Source organism: Apis cerana, linkage group LG7, assembly GCF_029169275.1.
Source record: "Apis cerana isolate GH-2021 linkage group LG7, AcerK_1.0, whole genome shotgun sequence".
Lineage (NCBI taxonomy): Eukaryota > Metazoa > Arthropoda > Insecta > Hymenoptera > Apidae > Apis > Apis cerana.
The window spans coordinates 6,352,145-6,375,084 of NC_083858.1; the positions used below are offsets into that span (position 1 = coordinate 6,352,145).

Here is a 22,940-nt window from a genome sequence, read left to right on the forward strand (position 1 = left end):
TATTAATTAAAATAGTCAATCTTTATTGAAAAAATTTTTAATCTTTATTGAAAAAAAACTATTCAATTTGATGATTTTGAAAACATAAAAAATTATCGACAATGCTATCTATTTATAAATATTTATTAAATATTATTTTATTATTTATTTTATTATACTATTTATAGTTTATGAAAAATATGTTAATTTTGCAAAAAAATTGATAAATGAAATATCTTGAAAAATCACACGGAAATTTTAATTTTATTTTTAAAATGAATTCGCGAATATGAGTATTCTTCTGATTGATTTAATATGATTACATAAAATGATCAATTTTTATCGAACAATCTTATTATAAACAAAAATTTTGTTTCATTTAATGGATTTACATAGAATTTTCTTTTTATTTTATGAATGAATATTCTAAATCCACTTAATTTACAATTAAATGTTTTCAAAATAATATTGATAATTAAACATGTAGATAACTAGTTTGATTTATTAGTAGATTGCAAGTATTAGTATTTGTGCACGATAAATGTGAAGAAAGCATATAATAATATGCAAATATATACAAAAAATGAAGAAATATATTCAGAAAATTTTTGTATAATGTAAAATAAAAATATAAAATAAAACATAATATATCAATTTTCAATATTGAATATTATCAATAATTATTAACGATATTACTAAGAAATAATTAAGTATATATTGTATTGAATATTAAGTATTAAACATGTAAAATTATTAGCAATACATTTTACGGTTTTTATAGTAATTCAAGTTGCAATAAATTAAAATCATTTTTTCTTTTAATAGCGTTAATTGGTGATCTTTAATCTGATCTGGCTTATCTTTTAGTACAAAATTAATTGATATGTATCTCCAAAAACTTCTCCTCATATGATTTTATCTATGTGTATTTAATTACGATTTTCTTTCGTATTTTACTAAGTAAATTGGGCAATAGATATTTTTTTTGTTATTTTTATCACTAATAAAATTAAAATCATTTTCGATCCAATTTTTAATTAATGATATTCGAAAAAATCTCAATATTTTTAAAAATATTAAATATCAATTCCATAAAATCCATCTTATCATACTTACAATCATATTAAATTATTCAAATTTGAATTATACAAATTGTTAAATCTAATATTCAATTAGTAATTACAAAAATATAGTTTGACCTAAAATTAATATTAACTATGAGTTATTGCTATCCATACAATATATGATACAAGAATTTATAGATGAAATAAATTTGAGAAGATAAGATTTAATGTATATAATAAAATATGGCAATTAAAATATATTGCATATATTCTTAAATACAAATGTAAATTACATATATAAAAAATAAAAAATATATTTTTAAAATTAATCATACAAATCTAATCATACAGAAGCATGAATAAATATTGTAAATATTGTTTCTATTTGGAAAGATTTTTTTATAATATTAATTCTAATTTTTTAATTTGTGGAAATAAAATTATTCTGTTATAATCACTGTCTATTAATGAACTTTCAATATACGGGTTATATAAATAATTAATTAATAGAAATTAATAGAATAAGTTTAAATTAATATATATTCAAATAATTCAATATTCGATCTAATGAGAATTATAAAATATACCAGATCATATTTAATGCGAAGAAAAATTCAATAATCTGAAGTTCATATCAAGTTCTTTATAGTCAATATCATATCTTTGTTATTACAGCACAAAAATGATTAATTCTTTGTTTTCACATTCTCTAAACTTCTTCTCTCTCATAGTGATGACGTGTGAAAACAAAGCTATGCAATATACTGGCCACATTTTGTATATTCTAGTTTTGTATTCTTTTTTAATAAATTCTTAATTTATTTTAAAAACTTTTATGTAAATATAGCGTTTTAATCATTTGTTTTTAATATTTTAAATAAAATAAAAATAATATAAAGAAAAAAATGCTTGTCATTATATTAGAATAAAAATACATATTCTTCAATTATATCTTATAATGTACATGATAATAATATAAGAGAAGTATTCGAAGATCTATTATCTCAACATTTTAATAGATATTATCCTACTATTTAGATATTTCAAACGTTTTGTCATATATTCCGAATATTATATTTTCCTGCTTATATCTTTTACTATCTCACATAAATTAAATCATAGTATATATGTATTTTAATATATTCTTGTATTCTTTCTCAATTGGATATTTTTTTTTTCATATTATTGTTATGAAAATATGAAATTGATATTAGGTATTAAAAACAATTTATTATTTTATATCACGATATAAAATATTTTTATTATATATTTATTATATATCACGATATCAAGGAGAAAATATTATATATATATTACATATATATTATTTGAAAATATAAATGTTAAAATGAAATAGAAAATATAAATAGAAGTTAAAAAAAATGATAGAAATAGTAGAAACAAACATGTATAACATTGAAAGATCTATAATTAATAAACAAAAATATGTAATCGAAAATTATTCTCTATCGTTAAATAAAATTTCAATGTAACTGAAAAAAAATTTGGATTCTATTGTATATTGATGATTTTTATAAATCAAAAAAGATAATATTTAATAAATATAATTATAATATAATTATAATATTTATATGCTGCGCAAAAAAAAATTTTTTTTTAAATATTTTAAATAATGAAGATTCAAATTTTAAAACAAATACTGATTGATTAACAAAATTTAAATTATATTCAATATAATATTTAAATTAAATATTTCATGTGAAAAAATTTTAGTAAATAATAATGTTGCAAAAGTTCGCATTGAACTTTAATAAATTATTAATTGAAGAAAAATATTTTTTGCAAAATATATACAATGATAAAATAAGTTTGTTTTAAAAAGCATTCTCGGAAAAGATCTTAGTTTCTTCAAGAAAAATCAGCTATTGATCGTAAAATTAGCAAAGACCGCATTAAAGCAGTGTTTTGTTCAAACGCAACTAGATGCCATCGGCTCTCAGTGTTGACGATAGGAAAAAGTAAACATCCACGATGTTTTAAAAATATGAATATGGATGCATTACTCTGTACAAAAATCAACAAAATGCTTGGATAAATAAGGAAATATTTTCTGAATAATTCGAAACCATTTTTCCATCAGAAATTAAAATATGTTATATGAACATCTAACATATTATATGAAATAGAGAAAAGATTATTTCATACACAAAAAATTTAATAGATAATGCTGCTACATAATATTCTCTTCTATGTAACATTCTTAAGAAAAAATATTAATTTAATCAACAGTTCAAAAATCATTTAACAACTTCGTCAAATTCAAACCCCAGGCTTGTAATATCGGTTTTTAAATCCTCATGTTTTCGAAGGTTGCGAACACAGATCATTTCCAGTTATTTAACGGGTAAATAAAAAAGTATGGGTAACTTCAACGATATTCAATGACTAGCTTTTAAATTATTTTTGTCCAGCTGTTGTAAATATTGCAAAGAAAGTAATATTGCATTTAAAATTTATTATTAACTTTAGATAATATTCCATCACGTCATTGTTTGACTTCGCTTGAATGAAAATGTGAAAATCATTCTTTTACTATCAAACATAATATGTTTGGTAGCAATCACCTCAATAATTTAAAGTATATATTACATAAAGAAGAAAATTGGAATCGACAGTTGCTAAAACTACAGATACAATTTATTTAAATAAAATTTTGAAAAAATAATATTGAATTGCAATTGAAAATTAAAAATTAAAATTAATCACATTTGCAAATAATATGCATGGAAGAATATTTTATATAATGATAATAATAATTTTTAAGAAAATATAATTAAATAACATATATAGAGAAGTTGGATTCAAGAATTTACAAAATAACGATGTTGAAAAATTTCTTAATTCACATATGAAAAAATTGTCTAAAAATTGTCTTTTTATCTGATTTTAATGTACAAAGTAGTTATATTTGAAGAATGCTATTAAAGAATGATATCGAAGAAGAAGAATAAACAAAGAAATTCATATTTAAAAATTTTCCCAAACATTTTTTTATATTGAAAAACAAATTTATATTGAAAAAAATTAAAGATAATTTTTGCTCTAAAAAATTTTATAAATTTGCATAATAATTTACAAATTTGATTAATATGATATGAGTCAAACTTTGCAAACCATTTATTTTTGTTTATATTAATGTTTGTGATTTATTTTTCATTTAAAATGCGATAAAACACCGGTAAAAATCATTAACTTTTCAAAGGAAAAGTAAAGGAAAAATCGTTGTAAAGGAAAAACTTTTCTCTGAAAACTTGTCCTAAAACGAATTGCGAAACAAATTTATTAGTGTCCATAGAATCGCTTAAATTTGTAAAATTTTTTAAAACAAAAACGAACTTCAATCTCTTAGTTCGTTTTCCAATATAAAGGGGTAGGTACTTGGAAAATTGAATTCAGTCATGTGAAAGTAATGGCTCCACTCTTTAAAATGAACAGAGATGAATTGTAGATATTTTTTCACAAAGTTACAGCAATTTAGAGATCCACAATTTTTCGTTTAAAATAATTTCTTAATTTTGTAGAATATATGTATATTATATATAGAATATACTGTATATATATTACGACTATTAATCATAAATATTAAGTAAATAGAAAAATAATGCTCATTAAATACTACAAAAAATATTTTCGATCGGTTGTTCGTAAATTATTGAGAATTTTGCGAAATTTTTCATACTGGTATAAAATCATTTAATTGAGATTAAATATAAAAATATTGTATATACTAAAATTAAAATTTTTAAGAAAACAAAAATTTTTTTAGTGCAAAAATATTATTTCTCGAATAATTAATATTAAAGATATGAAAAGTATATTTTGTTAATAATTTTTATTGAGAATTTTAAATAATACGTGAATTAATACAAAATCGATTAAATATTCCTATTTTCAATAATCTTTTATTATCTCTGCAAATCTATTATCATATTCTTTTTTTATGAAAACTTTAAACTTTTATAATAAAGAAATTGTGAAAAAGAATAATTTTTTGCTATTTCCAATATACATAATATCAAATTTTATTTTTTATATTCGATTAATATTTTTACTTCAATAATTTAAAATTTTATCAATTAACAATGAAAAAAGTTTTGTATAACAAGAAGAGATAAAAATCTCGTATCCCATCAATTTTTTTTTAATATTAACAGATATAGAAGAAGATACAGATAGATATATAAAAGAGACCGAGATAGAAGAGAGAGGTCAATGCTCTCTTTCAAAATTTTATTAAAGGGCAGTTCTACAGCGATTCAACGTTATTAACATTGAACGCAATTTTTCCTCATTTATTAAATGCGATCAGAGCGAGCTGGCTGTCCGTTTATATGAAAAATATCGTGTTCCGCGAAAACGTTAAAATTTGTATTCAATATCAGGATCGAGTACAAATACTTGAAAATCATCGAAGCTAATAAATGCATTAACCTTTCTCATTTTGTGCACAATGGACAGCTATTTCAATGCGTTTGTAATTTACAATTGCAAATAAAAGATTCACTGCGATAATTTTCACGCTGTCTTATTCTTTTTAGAGAAGTGTAAAATTAATCGTGAAAATTAATTTTAAAATTATGAAAATCTTTATCATATAACTTAATGATTTTTAAAAAAAATATTTGAAATAAATATAAAAATTTTCAAATATCTGAAATTTACATTGATAAAATTACATAGGAAAATTATGCAGAATATATGAAGTTTGAAGTTTCCGATAAAAATGATTTTTGAATAAAATTCTGATAAAAAATATAGAACATAGGTTGATTATAGTTTTATATAACTCATCCTTTGCAGTTTCTGTTAAATAATTTTCTAAATATAAAATAAAAAAAATACAAATTAATTTTTTTTTTAAATTGTACTTTCGATTAATTTCATGAATTATTATTAATATATCTAAAACGTGTCTACTTATAAAAAAAAATCTACACTATTACAGAAAAGTATTTGGACGATTTCATATTTTTAATTATTTTTTTCATATATTTCATATTTATCTTTATTTATAAAATTGTAGATAAAAAATCTGAAAAAAATGAGAGAAATAAAATTCATAAAACAAGATTATATAACATTTTAATTATTTTCGTTTTATAATCTTAAATTAAAAATTAATTTAAAAAAAAATCTTTTCACAATAATAATTCGAATTGTATCATAGTCAGAGAATAATTTCTTCTTTATATATTTATTTATAATTACAATGAACTTTTGCGGAATTTGCAATAATTTTGATGAAGATAAGATATAGATAAATAAAAGAAATACTCATATTTACATATATATTATAAAATAATGATGTCATATATTTATATGGATATATATATAAATCTTATTCTTAAATTTTCAATTTATTAATTTGATAAACAATTGAAATTAAATACATATTAATGTCTTGTTTTATTTTATAATGATTGAGATTCATTAAATAAATATAAATAAATATATATATAGATAAATTTTTTAAAATTTTGAAATTATTTTAAAAATTTTAAATCTGTTTGATTAATATTATTTACAAGCATTGTTCACAAGTTTTGTTCACAATTCTTGTTCTTTTTTCTTATTTGTATTTATTACATTAAATAAAATAAATACAATAATAAACGATGCTTTTCATTAAAATTAACAAGGCAATTATATATAGAAAAAACTGGATGCCCAATTTCCAAGTGGCGTCAATTAACCGTTTAATTATTAAATCTTTTTTTCGCTAAATTTTCGTTAGCTCGTTAAGATGTTAATTTTTTTTTTAATAAATTTCAATTAAAAATAAAATTAAATATGATATATCTTCTTAATTTTTGAATATATAGCGATCAATGACAGGAATGTATAAAAAATTATAAATGATAGATTTATTTACTATACTCATATGAAACAAGGGGTTAAAATTGAATTTTAAAGGGTTAAGGCATTTATACATCTTACGTTACCGAGGATGCAGTTCCGTGTCTATGGAAACTGAGCACCTGTTGTTGAGCTTACCCCTTATATTATATACTTTGCTCTGCTTTTATGGTATGCGGCACATACCTACGCGCATAGGTAACAGTAGATGTTTCTACCTATACTAAAAGGAGCTTCGAAGTGAAAGGAGACGTGGATATGCCGCGATACAGTGTTTCTCATGTCGAATTGGAAACTCGATCATTCGTGTCAAAATGCGAAAAGTTTGTCGCTTCAATTATTAAATTATTCGATCGTAATATTTCTTCTTCTTTTCTATCCTGCATTTCGTTCTTAATCGCGTTCATATTTTTTGTACATCGCGTAACTTAAAAGTTATCTCTTATCTTTAATAAAATTTCAATATTTAATAAAAAATTATACATTTTAAATTACATGTTTTTATTTTTAATGTATCATTTTCACTAAACTTTTTATTATTCTTATCTATTATTATATTAAATTATCAGATTAAATTTTCTTATAACTTTTAATTTTTACTAATTTTTTGAATCAAAAATAAATTGCTCTATAACTTTTGAATAACTTTTGATAAGAACATATAATTAATTTCTGGAGAACCCAGAATATAAGATTGATTTTGCTTGATAAAGAAGTTAATGGCTTTAAGATACGATATCATTAAAAAGTAATTATTTCTTTATCTAAAATTAATTTGCACATAAAGATATCTGAAAAATTGAATTTACACAAGAATGACACATCTTATATTTCTTGAAGAAAAAAATTTAAATTCATTAGTAGATAAAAAACAAAGATTTATCGAGAAATCACTATTTTTCAAAAGTACAAAACATTTCGATCATTGCGTCGATACAAGTCAATCGAGTTATTCAAACCAAATCGGAAAATGTCTTAATCATTAATTGGTAACCTGACATTTTCTACTTTCCCAAGGTTCGAGGAAAAGTCGAGTTTCATGCGCGTTTCTCTAATAAATGTCCCTCTCCTTGCCACTTCATTCCTATCAAACGATTAGCGATCGATCGCCTCGTTATTCCGGATCGGTTATTCTCTCTTTTGAATCTACCTTTATTTCAATTGGCTGCAACTCGAAAACCAAGTTTCGTAGAAAAATTTGAGAAACACTGTATCCCACGTCAATAGTATCGTATCGATAGTAACGAGCTAGCTTGGAACGTAGGAATTGTTGTACATTACGCTACATATTTATAATCATACGCAAGGTTATATATATCTAAGCACACGACTATATATAGGTCCACCTTCAGTCATGTATATGCATGTACACGCATTACGTAAACGCACTTGAGCGATGTGACTACGCATAAGGGTGGCTTTATAAAAAATCCTCCGGGGATCGATGCTGTTGTTGCCATGGATATGGTAATCACCGTTTAAACATGTCTGCGAGTGTTTTTCACTATGGCGGCGGCAGTTTCTGTGTCACCATAACTTTTCAACTATCTCTTCCCGCCATTATTTCAAAATCAAATGGCAACACGTTCTTCCCAGCCTGTGTGTTTGCATCTAGTGAGTGACGTCTAATTAGAAATTTTTTATTGCGACACGCGTATACATAACGTTTATTACTTTTTTATGTTTATTATTTTTTCCTCTTTTTCTTTTCTTCTTTTTTTTTTTTATTTTTTTTAAAGAATAATGAATGGCTACTGGAAATAAAATTAAACTTCGATTGCGTTGAAAAACGCGCAATGTTGGTAATAAAATGTATAGGTTGTACGAATTGTAATTTTACGATGCAACACGTGATATAATGAGATGTAAATCGATTTAATGGAAGGTTTAACGTTTTATCAAGCGTTTCATGGATTAACGATAATGGGCGTCATGCAATTAATCCCTTGGCTTATGATTTTTATAGTAGGTATTTATGGGGTATTTTATTATATATCTCTAAAAAGAATGATTTTTCTCTCGCTTTTTCTTAACAGTGAAACTTTATGTCTAAGATTTAAAAACTATAAAAGTTTGAAGAATGCAAAAAAATATTAAAATGTTTAACATTTAATTATTTAAATTTAACATTATATTCTTTTCTATTAGAAAGTATATTAAACTTGATCCTAATGATTTTTATGATGAATATGATAGATATATAAGTGATTTATTATCAAGATTTTATAATAATACTAAGTTATTTACTATAATTGTTTTGAAAATATTTTAATTTCAATTTTGTTTCTTTTCCTTTTTTGAAATAGTATTTTCTAAAATAGATATATATGTGTATCCAAAAAATATCATTGAATTTAATATTATAAAAGCACTTAAAAATTTACTGAAATGAAATATTAAATACAATAGATTCATATAATATTAACATCTCATTACACTAGTTTATATTTGAAATAAAATATCAATTCAAAATAATTTTTATAGTGTGTTATCAAAAAAAAAAAGATTTAATGATTATTACAAGATAACAAATGATTTTTGGCAAAAAAAAAATACATGTAATTTTAAAAAAAAATAATTTAAAAAAAAAATAAAATATAGTCACTTATGTTCTTATATTGTCTTTGTTCTAGTTAAACTGTACAGTATTTTGGCATGGTTCACTCAGATTAAAGTGACAAAGGATTAAACGCAAATCGACAGATATGCAAAGTAACATGGTCGAAGTATCGGCCCACCTTCTTGAAAATTCACGTAACCCTGTGTTGGATAAACAATATCGATCTTGTAAGATCAAGACCTTGCAAGATTGACAAGAGAAGGCGAAAAATACCGGGCCGTCCCCTCTTACTTTCAACCGACGTTCCACACGACGATAAAGTAGCAGATAGTGCGCAGAAGAGGAGAGGCGGGGCTCAGCATTATTCGTTCTACGTTGCGAGAACAGCACGACCTTGAACGATGTTAAGAGAATGCGAAAACCCGCGAGATCGAACACGGCCAAACATTTCATTCCACCTCGAGAAAGACCCTGTTGCGCCTCATGTTTATGTTTCTCGATCCGTGCAACTAGGAAAAGGATGATCTAATTTATTTGAAACAGATTCTAAAAGCATCTTTGAAGATTCGAAAGTCGAATTTTGAAGATGAAATCGCAAAAATATTCTTTTGAAATTCTTTAATGATTAATGGAATTTTCTTTTATTCTTTAATAGCAATAGATTCGAATATAATATTTTTACTTGAGTATAAAATAGATGAGTATGAAATAGATAATATATTGGATAGAAAGATAGAAGCTTTTTAAAAATATTTCACAATAAATATATAAAATGTAACAATTAATATTCTTTAAGTATTTGAACATTGATAGTACTAATAATTGAAAAATAATACATATTCAATTCAAAAATAATGAAAAAGAAAATTTAAATGAGATTAATTGACGAAACATTAAATTTGAAAATTCCTCTCACACAAAATATGGGAAATACTGATCTATCTTTATTTTCCCTAATGATTTACGAGTCAAAATAGAATCAATTAAGAACATTCGGTATTATAAATTTATAATTTAAAAAAAAACAATTAAATTCCTTTTTATTTTTTTTTCTTTTTATTATAAAATTCTACCGATTATCGATCACTTTCGATTATAGATGGAAGCGAATAGTATAAAGTTTATCGTCATTGAGTTTAACTCTGTGTTTTGGACATGGTTGTAATTTAATTTGAGCGTAATTTTTATTCGTGAGCGTTGCGCGACATGTCGCATATAATGGAACATTAACCTCCCGCGCGAACATGAATTTCGTCAGCGCATAAAGTGTATAAATAGTATCAAATTTACGCTGCGGTACACGCCCGTTCCGATGATACTTTTTGTACCATTTAATGTAATATGTCGTTCCAATGCGTAATTAAATGTTAATAAACGAACATCATACACATTATAAATCCCATCTCATCGTTTAATATTCGAAACAATACTAATCTTTGTTTTCATAAAATTTAGAAAAATTAGAAAATTAGAAATTAATTTAATATAAATTATAGACTATTAATTCGAGTTATTTCTCAATAAAAAGAAATATTTTTTTGATGGAAAAGTAAATTTACTTAATTTAATTTTTCTATTGTAAATATAAATACTATTATAATAAATATGAATATTAATTATAAGTATTAAAGTTTATAAGTATTAATTATAATTATTAAAGTTTCAATATATTAAAAAAAAATCAATGTTTTCTTAGATAAAATATATAAATTGTCACATTTATTAATAACATATAATGATTAAATTGACACTAACGTTATTCAAATTATTTGATATTAAATAATCAATCAAAAAGTATCAAAAGTACATATATAGATAGTCAATATCAGCATTTCTTAGAATTATAATTAATATTTATATCTTACAACAATAAAGTAGATATCAAATCAAGATTATGTGAATATAGAATATTTTATGAATATAGAAATAAATATAGAAATAAATTAATTTTAAATATTTATGAATTTCTAGTATCAATAGATGCTATATATTTATATGCAACATATAAAAACAAAATTTATATTAATAACAATCATGTTATTAATCAAAAGTCTGAACTCAAAGCATTTATGTTTTAATAGATACTGATATTCATTCGTCATTTGCATAAAGCAATGCTTCTCAATTTTTTTGATTAATGATATATTTTAAGACTAAATTAGATTTTTGTTTGATTGATATATATTATATTATATTTGAATGAAGATTTTTATTTACTTGAAATTTATATAATATATTTTAGTATCTGTTTCTTGATGAATATTTATATCTTCTTATTTAAAAAAGAAAAAATATTTAAAAAATATAAAGATATTATAATTATAACACTTAATATAAAAATATTTATCATATATAATATATAATAATTTTCAATTCCTCGTTATATAGTTCATCATTAAAATTTGTATTACATAGTGGATCAAATTTTTTGTTCTTATTACTATGTTTCTATTATATTATTATATATTAAAAATAGGAATACCGAAAAATATTTCGATAAAATATTTTGTTTTTTCAATTAAGATTTACCAAAACTCACATTGAAAATTATAATTTGAATATAACAATCCGTGTTTCCATTCCTTTCAACAATTTATATTGATCTAAATTAACCATTAACTGGTAAGAATTATTTTTTAATAGTAAAATGACAAAATTATTAGTGTTTATTAAAAAATTATACTGACATTATGATTATACACTATTATAAATAAATTAAATTTTTAAAAATTATAAGGTAAAAAGAACCTCAATGATTTTTAAATATTTTATAAAAATTTTAAACGATTTTTTCGTATATATGTAAAAACGATTTGCAATAGTTTACGAAATATTTGCAAAAAAAATTGCTTATTATTACAAGAAAATTTCAACTATTCCATTTATACTACTATTGTTTCTACTCATTGAGAGCGTATTCCTAACTATGCGATTGCTATTTATCTTTCGTTAATATAATTGCGGTCAATTATATTTATAATATAATATAATATTATATTATAATATAATCAATTATATTTATAATAGATAAATCAATCAAATAAACTATTTCTACTTACTATTTATGAATTATAAAATATTTAAATTCTAATCAATTTCTTTGAATGATAAACATATTTCTTTTATAATCTTACGTTTTTAAAATATAAATACTAAATACTTTTCATAAATCTCTATAAATACGATATATGTATTAAAATTTTATAAAAATGAAATAAGTTTACTTCTTATATTTTTTATTACTATTATTAAATTCATTATTAATGATATTATGATTATTTGAAAAAAATATGAATTATTAAATAAATTTATCAAATTTATATATTTTTATTTACATAATTGTAATTAAAATTTTTAAGATAAATATAAGTTCTATAAATATGAAAACCAGTTTAAATGTATCTTCCTTAACATGACTTCTAATTGCACTAATGCATGTACTTCATATTAATTGCACTTGAATATTTATTACATATAATTTGCTATTAAAATGATTTACAATATTGATTTTCGCATTTCCTAACTTTTAAACACTTTTAAACACTTAACAACACTTACAATTCAACTATCGCGATACTACGTTTCACATTAGTATCAGTTAATCGTTAAAAAAATTTATATTCATGTATAACATTTAATTTATCAAATAGGTAATAAAAACTCAGAATTTGAAATGTTTTGTAAAATCAACGATATTCACAATTTTTTTAATAACCTCTCAATTTCAATCGTCTATTATTAAAAATAATAATAACGGATAATTATTAATATTAATAATAATAAATTATCTATATAATTTTATTATTTTATATTATTAATATAATATAATATTTTTAAATTTTAAATCAAAAAACCATTTAGAAACATATCTATGCGACGCGTCCACTTATCAGGCGCAATAAATATCGCCTAAACGAGAAGGCTATAGTGTCACGGTGTATGCCATCCATTATTTAATGTCGACTTAATGCCATCCATTCATCAGGGAACAATTAAGCAAACAATTAAACACACTCATAGCCGGGTCCTCGCCCACGATATTTCTCAGAGTGTAACACCATCGTCAAGTGTGTAAACTTCTCCGGTGTTAATACAACCCTTTCACTCGGGGAACTCGTTATACGTAACGTTTCCACGCAATCATAGTATCTCCTCGCACTAAAGTACACGCCTAATGTGTAGGTCTTGTTTCGAGTCGCAAGGATTCTTAGAGAATGCGCATATAAAAGAAATGTACATAGAATCGCATAATTCAAAAGCCAGAATCTTCGAATTATGGAGATTTTCTCTTATTGTTGTATTTTCGAGTAAGAAAATTTCAACAAATAGAAGATATTTTTTGAAGATGTCTCTTGTTTGAAAAAAAAGAAATAGTTTTATAATTGGATTATGATGTATGTAATCATACTTTATAAAAGTTATAAAGATAAACTAAAAAATTAAAAATTTAAATTGTAGATGTAAAATAATACATTTAACTACATATTATTTTCCATAACCAAAAATTTATATAATATTTCGATATATACATATATATAAGGATTTAATAGCGATTTAATCAGAATTAAATAACTAAAAATTGTAGTTTTATAAAAATTTTCAAATTATATATAGAGATTACATATAGAGAAATTATTTGAAATGAAACTTGTAAAGTAGATATAATTCTATGAATAATTCTATGAATATTTATAATTACAGATTATAATTTTTGAAAAATCTAAAATATAAAAATGCAACTCGTATGCGATCAAAATCAAGTTTATATAAAAATGATTGAATAGAATAAAAAAATCAATATAATAAAAGTTCTTAAAAAAAATGATTTTGTTATTTTTTTATTTTTTTAAAGAAAAATAAATAAATATTTAAAAATTTTTAATTTTTCTTCAATGAATTTATTATTCATTGTATATTATTATACAAATATCATAACTATTAACTATAATTGTGAAAAAGAACTATATTTAATCAAATCATGAAATTATAAGTGAACTTATAAGAATTATTATTTATATGTCTTATCTTTCAATTGTTTTAAATTATAACATCTAGATATTTTTGAATGAAAAATACTTCAAAGTAACTTCAATAGGAATTTCAAAACTAAAATCAATTTTACAAAAAATCTTTCAACAGATTTTTACCGATTTAAAAATATAGAACATAGCTATGCTATAAAATATTTTTATTGTAATCTTTATTTTTCAATGAATCATTTCTTTTTAATTCTACATTCTATATTTTATTTTCATAATATCAAATTTTTGTAATAATAAAGATATTATTAAATAATATGACAATATACACAATATACTCTAATTAATTAATATATCAATGATATGTAATATTTTATAGAATGTTGACATATTTATAGAATATTAATTAATAATCGTATTGATTTTACAGGAAAAAATAAAAATTAATATGCAAAAATGTATATTAAAGTGCACTTATTTATTAAATTATAAACAATTTAAGTTTATATTAAATGAAGCTATACAGAGCGTACAATTTATTTTTATTTAATTTTATTTAATATAAACTTAAATTGCTTATAAGTTAATAAATCTTAACTGACAATTCTGCAGATTAATTTTTATGTTTGTTTTGGCTTCTAAATTTCCCAATATTCTAAATCCTTTAACATCTTTAATATGTACACACATAACTGTGAAATTCAAATAATTAAATAATTCTAAGCAAATATTTTATTCAAATTAAGGATAATAAATTAAGGATAGGATAAAATTAATAGATTAATATTGAATTAATTAAATAAATGTTTCGTAATTCTTTTCTAAAATGAAACGATGAATTTCACACTTTTCACAAAATTTTTAAAATTTTAAAAAATATTAACAATCCATTACATTTTTTGCTTGAAATTGAAATATTGATTAAATATTGTATTGAAAATTAAACAATCTTCGCAATTAAAAAATCTATGAAGAAAAAACATGAAAAATATCATTTTTTTAAAATATATATTTAATAATCTTTGGCTTTAAGTAGTCATAAAAATTAAGTTTAGAAAATAAAAAATGCATAAAATTCATTAAAAAACTTATTCTCATTTAATATTTTCTTTTGCAAAATTTTCAAATATTATACAAAATAAATTAATTTTAAATTGAAATTCTTTATTCTTTTTATGCATATTTTTAAATAAAATTGAAAATTTAATTTATGATAAATAAATAGTTATTTCTTATTTTTTATTTAAAAAAAATCTGTTCGATTTTACGAATATAATACTTACTTTATTTAATGCATACATTCTGATATTTTTTAATATTTTCGATTTTATTCAATAAATTCAAAGAAATATCGAATTAATGAGAACTGGATAAGGTTTGATTTTAAAAAAAATTTGAATCAATCTTATTAAACGTGATAATGCAAAGAATAAGAGATCCAAATAAAATTAAAAATGAAGTTTATTTGTTGCTTATTTTTTCAACAATGAAAATCATTTTCTTGAAATCAATAAATTTGGTACACTGTATTTCGTTTTATCATTAAAAAAATTGAAATTAAAAAATTAAAAAATTAAAACGATATATAAAAAATATTTCTGTTAAACTTTTACAAAGTATATATATTTTTCTTAAATATCTCGAAATGAATATTAATTTGAAATATTCTGATTTATAAAAAATTAATTTTATATTATCATTACAACATTAATGTCTGTGATAGAAAGTAAAAAATAGAATGAAAATTACGTAATATATATATATATATATATATATATATATATATATATATATATATATATATATATATATATATATATTATACATATTTTATAATATATGCAAGTAATAAATTATTAAAATGATACTGCATGAAAATTTACTTTCTTGTTTCTGAACCAAATTGATGAAGTAAGCTTTCCATCGATACAGTTTTTATCACACTTGAATGCAAACATTATAGCGAAGTGGATTATTTTTAATGCACGAGAAAAATTTCGAAATAATATTTGATAGTTAAATTTGTCAGAAATATTACGATTTTAATTTTTTATGATATAATTATTATGTGTTTACTCATATCTAAAATCAATATGGAAAATTTTACAAATTAATATTGATCTGATAATTCTTAATAAATAATATTTTCTTAAATTAAATGTAAATTATATTTGTAATATTTTTTTCTTGTTTAATATAATTTATAATTATTTATTAATAATTATTAATAATTATTAATAATTATTATAATTTACAATTGAATGAAAAATAAATTATAAAAATTTGTAATGATAATTAGAAAGTCAATTATTTAAATAATTATCATGTAATGCTGATAAAAAATATGTTTTCAAAAATTGTAATACTTTAGAATTAATATTTACAATATAATTAATATAATTCTTTTTTAAATTTTTATTTAATATTTATTGCTAAATTATAATTAATATAATATTATATATAATTTTAAATTTTCATTCTTAAATAAAATGTAATAGTTTTCGATTAATTTAGCTTTTAATTAACTATAGTAATGATCGATATTCTCGCATAAATGCATTTTCAGTTCTTTCGTATATATTTTTCGTATATATCTACTAATATTATTTTATTATCTTATCTTTTATTTTCCTATATTATCTTAAATTATAAGAGTTATGGAAAATTTTAAATCTATATTGATCACTTAAATCATGTCTAAATCAAATGTAAACTAACTTAAACATAATCTATTTTCTTCACCAAAGATTACATTACTTTCAATATCATATATTTCTTTTTTAAAATTTTTAAAAATTTTTTAAAATATTATAAGAATACTAAATAAATAATTTAAATATTAAGAAAATAATATAGAACAATATTTTATATTTTGATATTTTATATTTCTCCATTTCATAGAAAATTATGATGTAACTAAAATTTTTTATTTTATTTATTACTTATAAAATTTCTATTAAAATAATGAAAATATAAAAAAAATATTATTTTTAAATATTATAAGCAAATATTATAAGTTTTCTGCATAAAAAATAAATCTAAATTAATAAAATTTAGAAAACATTTTTCGAAAAATTTTTGACATTCTTGCTAAAAATAATAGCATAAATATTATTCACTTATTACTTGCTATTCACTTATTAACTATTTTCACTTATTAAAACGATTATATATGTATTAAAACATAACCATTCTAAAAAATAATGAAATAATTTATCTCTCAGTAAATAATTGAGAACATATGGCTTATCAAAACGCTTTATCATACGTAGTATAAGTAAGTACTATGTAGGTTATCGGTAAGCTAAGATATGTTTAAGATTATCAGTAAGTTGTAATATGTTTAAGATTTCAATATACTATAAAAATGACATATTAAATTTTATAATTATATTAACGAATTCCTTCATAAAAATCTATTTTATAAAATGTGTTTATAATATGATTAAAAAGACATTTTCAAGAAATTTTCTTCACAACACTATGGAGAATTTGTTTGTTCTTAAAAAGATATAGAAAAAGATAAAGAAAAAAAAGATAAAGAAAAAACAATATAAAAAAATATAAATAACTAAATATTTCATTATTTATTTCTGCCTTTTATAGAAATTAAAAATAATTATAGAACTTTTAAATATTGTAATTATAAAAATTATTAAATATTTTTCAAAACCTTTACACATCAATAACTGAAATATTTAAAAAGAGATAATTATTTTTAAAAATCGAATAAAAAAATTAATTTCAAATTCTCGTATAGTTAAATACTTGCTATTTTCAAATGTCCAAAAAAAACAAACGATAATTATAGTTCTATAAATGCAATCTGATGCAATTTTCTCAAAATCGTATTATTCAGTTCCATGTCAATTTTTCCTGATGCATGATTTTCGAACCGTGACGGAATCCAGATTGACGACGCGACAAACGTTTCAAAACGTTGTCTGTCCTCGCCATGCATAATATCTTAGATAATAACTGGTACTTGCACCATTAAGAACAATTTTTTAAATCACAGATTTGAATTATATTTTCGAATTGCGTTCAATGCATTATAAATTTGCGTGACCATCAGGATTGTCATATGTGCCGTTTAAAAAGAAAAATAATAGTTAAAATACGTATAATATCGTACTGATTTATGTATAGCTGATTTCCACGAAATGGATGACTGTGCCTGCGAATAATGAACGTCGCGTGAGCAAACGGACTAATTATTCGAGGAACATCCGAAACGGAAGTAATCAAAAGAATATAGCGCATAGAATGTACGCGTTATCATCCAGGAGGTGTAGATCATACGCCGATATAGTACGAACGAAGTATATATACACACGTGATTAAAATGATCGCGTGAGTTGTATTCAAGGGAATTAGATAGTGCACGAGGATGAATAAAGATGGATTCGACAGGTGGTTCGTAGCACGTGTAAAAGTGGATCGACTAAATTCGCATAAATTTATAATGGAAATTAATGTGAAAAGAATAATATCCAATTTTCGTCATTTGTGAAGAATATTTTGAGGTTTTGAGTCAATTGATTAATTTCGATAATTTTATATTGGATTGTATATAATACGGTGTTTCAAATAAATTCATATTTGCATGATAATGAGAAGAAGAATAATATTGTGATTGATGAACAATATTTCAATAAAGTATTCAAATATTGAAAATTTTCAAAGTTTAAAAATTTTTAACATTCATTTAATAATTTTTTATTTTATTATATATGAACGCAATGTTTTAAATAAATTCATATCTCAATGGAAAATGGAAAAAAATTATTATTATTTGATTTTTTACTTCATTATATTTAACTATAATAAACTAAGTTGAGTTATAAAAAATATTGTTTTAATAAAAAGGAACATATAAAGAATAATATTTACAGTTCATGAAGAAACATTTCAAAAATTGGGAATTTTTATTTTTATTTTTTTTTATTTTATTTATTTTTTTTTTTTTAGATTAAAAATTAATAATCTTTTCTTGAGTCACAAAGAGATAATAAATAAGCAAATCAAAAATAAATAATGAGTTATTCATCAATCAATAAAAAATTTTTCATTTTTTGATTGACATAATCTGATATTGATCTGACTTTTCTCTTTATAATTACAAACACTATTTTAAATAGAATTTATGTAACAGGAAGATACATTTATTATAAGCAAATTAAAAATCAAGGAATAAATCATTAATCAATAAAAAATTTTTCATTTTTTGATTGACATAATCTAATATTAATCTAATTTTTTTCCTTATAATTAAAAAACTGTTTTAAATAGAATTTATGCAACAGGAAGATATCTTGTAAATAATATACGGATGTTATTGATTGATTTTATATTTTAATTATTTAAATATTTAATAATTATACATTAAAATTAATAATCGAACAAAAATATATGTAAATAATATAAATATATATATGATTTAAATAATTAACAATTATAACATGATTTTGATTGATTAATTAAAACATGATATTTTTAAACGAAATTAAAATAAACTAGAAAATTTATAAAATTTAAAAATTTTCTTTTTGAAAGAAAATAAGATTTCTACATCTAATTTTTCTTCTGAGTTAAATCGATTCAAAATTTGAAAAAATTTTTCTGGCCCAAAAAATAAAGTAATTCAGAATACAGAACATCGAATCATTTCTACTTATTATCTATCATTCTTATTCCATATGTTGTTAATATATAATTTCCATATTAACAAACCCACTAATAATACCAAAATAATACCAAAAAAGAAAGGAAATAGTACCTACACAAGATTCACACAAACGAATGAAAAAATTCATTCAACGAATATTCACATAAAATGTTAGAAAAATAAAAAGATAAGAAATGTTAAATGATTATAAAGGACCAAAGAAGAACATACTCTGAACACAATCTGATATCTGAAGTTTACAAATAAAGCGGTTATATAATAATAAAATGTATTGAATATCTTAAGATTCATGAAATCATGTAATTTGATATTGAAGTTAAAATATATTTTTAAAAATGTTAAACTATTTTTCAATGCCAATCTCACTATAATAGGATATATCAATTAACATTATTCCATATAATGTCATATATTAAACTCTTCATGACGAATATTGCTTATTAATTCTCATGAAATTTTATCATATTCAATAAAGGTGATCATAAATTATAAAGAGTGATTAACTATATTTGCTTACTACAATTTTATTTTTTATTTTTATATTATATATGTGAAATTAATCAAAATATTTCTTTATTCAAATAGTGGCAACAAATATTTCAAGAAAATTTAAAAAATTAAGATTCAAAAAAATGAGTAAGAAAATAATTAGTTGATAAAATTTTTTAATTTTGCGTTTAAAAAAACAAAAGCGAAAAAAGAATAATTATAAAAATTATATATATTATGCCTTTCGATATTCATAAAAATTAAAAAACAATATTTCGACCGAAAATGCAAAAAAAATATTGTGCAATGCTAATTAATTGTTTAATTTTCAATATTGCATACTAATTACTGATTCTATGTTGAAATCTATACCAATATTGAATTTTGCTTAAGATCAATATATTATATTTTGTATAATTAATTGTTTATGAACTTTTTAAATAAATTTTTTAAATAAAATTTTTTTAATAAAAAATATTAACAATCAAAGAATTGATATATTTTAAAATACTTTAAAATGCAATAGAAAAAATATATTTATCATTAAATATAATTTATTACTAAATAATATTAAATATATTATTTATTAAATATATGTAAAAATATTTATATCTTTTAAAATAAGTGGCGTATTGAATTCTCGAAAAGAAAAAATAAAAAATAAAAATAAGAATCTTAACGTCTTCCCTTCATGACGTTCTCAATAGCGACTGAGTAACGTGTTTGGTACAACTAACGGGAATGCGAAAACGGTTAGAAATAAGACAAGTCGAAGAAAACAGATAACAGTGTGGATCAACGCTCATTTTTTACTTTCAATCAAAATTTCAAATAAAGTTAATTTAAACATCTTTTCTTCTATATATACTTATTCCACTTATTCCTGTATTGATTCCAAGTTGTCTCTAAAAATCCATACTCTGACACCAATTAATGTGCGCAGAGCAATTTGCATCGTGAAATCTAGAAGTTGATACATATATCGTAATACGTTTCAACACGTGTGTAGGCTGCTTAAAATGAAATATGTACCGGCAAGGTAGATCAGGTCTGGTCTGACGTTGTCGTGTCACGGATGTAAACTCGCGATATATATTAGAAGGTATTGGTATACGATGGAGTAGGACAGAAGGTGGGGGTCGAGGAAGAGGTCCAGTGACGTCACGCGCAACCTTGAGCACCGACCTCGGACAACGAGACGCCTGGTTTATCTATATGCAAGTGATGCTTGTCTCTGTCTGCGTGGCCGTGTGCCGACTGTAAAGGCGCTTGCGCTCTCGCGTGCGCGGCGACAGGCGAGGGGATGCCAGAGGCGAAACGGGGGAAAACGCGTGAAAATTCGCCTGAACGTTATCCGTGCGCCGTGGGAATGAATGTCGTAAATTAAAACGGCTCGATGGTTCGCAAGTCGGTCCGAGGATGCGTTTAATTGATATTTCGAGTCCGTCGAATTAATTATCGGATGGCAGTGCGCGTTGGTCGGATTTGACCTCTCATCGTTCAATGGCAAAACGCGAAAGCCTCGAGCGGATTTTCGAAAGCGTTATTTTAGTCGATTCGGTATACTCCAGACTAGAGATGGGATTGAGTTTGTGTATTTCCGAATCCAAGTCAGTTTCAATATCCATGTTTTGTTCACGAATTTCGAACTATTCAATTGATTATATATAATATAAATACTTGAAATATATTCGTTTTTTTCATTCATTTTTATATATGAATTGAGGATATCGAGTTTTGAAATGAATATATCCAAGTTTTAATACTTATATAACTTACTTTTGTTAGAAAAGAGAAATTTTAACATAAGTACTCAAACTTTGAAATTATATAACAAATTTTAAGTAATGTATTTAATATAACATTTATAATTGCATTTTATTTGTTGAATTCATAAATATTTAAAAATAATATTTTATTTAGAAACATGATTTTTCTATTTCTCTTTTTTTATATTTAAAAATAAAATTGTAAAATTATATATAAAAAATAACATAATTGAAATGTATTAGAAAGAATAATTAAAAAGATCAGAGAATTTTTGCTAATAATTTATTCCTAAAAATTTCGAATTCGATTGAGATTCGAATATATTTAAAAGTATTGTGTTCGTTTTTTAAAGTATGTTGGAAAAAATTTAGAAAAAATTCAAGTCGTATGAAATATATTTGAAAATTGTATTTCTTTATATTGTATTCTTTCTATATGTTGTATTTCTTTTATTTTTTTGAGTACTTCTATGATTGCAATTAGATAAAGTTCAAATTAATTTGCGAGATACTTGATCCCATCGCTAGTCCAAA

General features: G+C 21.9%; 1 protein-coding gene and 1 long non-coding RNA gene across 5 annotated transcripts in view; one reads left to right on the forward strand and one right to left on the reverse strand.

Annotated features, from left to right (window-relative positions):
- LOC107993192 (forkhead box protein O) overlaps positions 1–22,940 on the reverse strand; it is a 342,583-nt gene that overhangs the window by 232,331 nt on the left and 87,312 nt on the right. The window lies entirely within an intron of this gene.
- Positions 8,298–10,402, forward strand: LOC133666450 (uncharacterized). The gene is made up of 2 exons (XR_009830626.1): positions 8,298–8,534; positions 9,554–10,402. It is a non-coding gene; the product is annotated as an uncharacterized LOC133666450 (long non-coding RNA).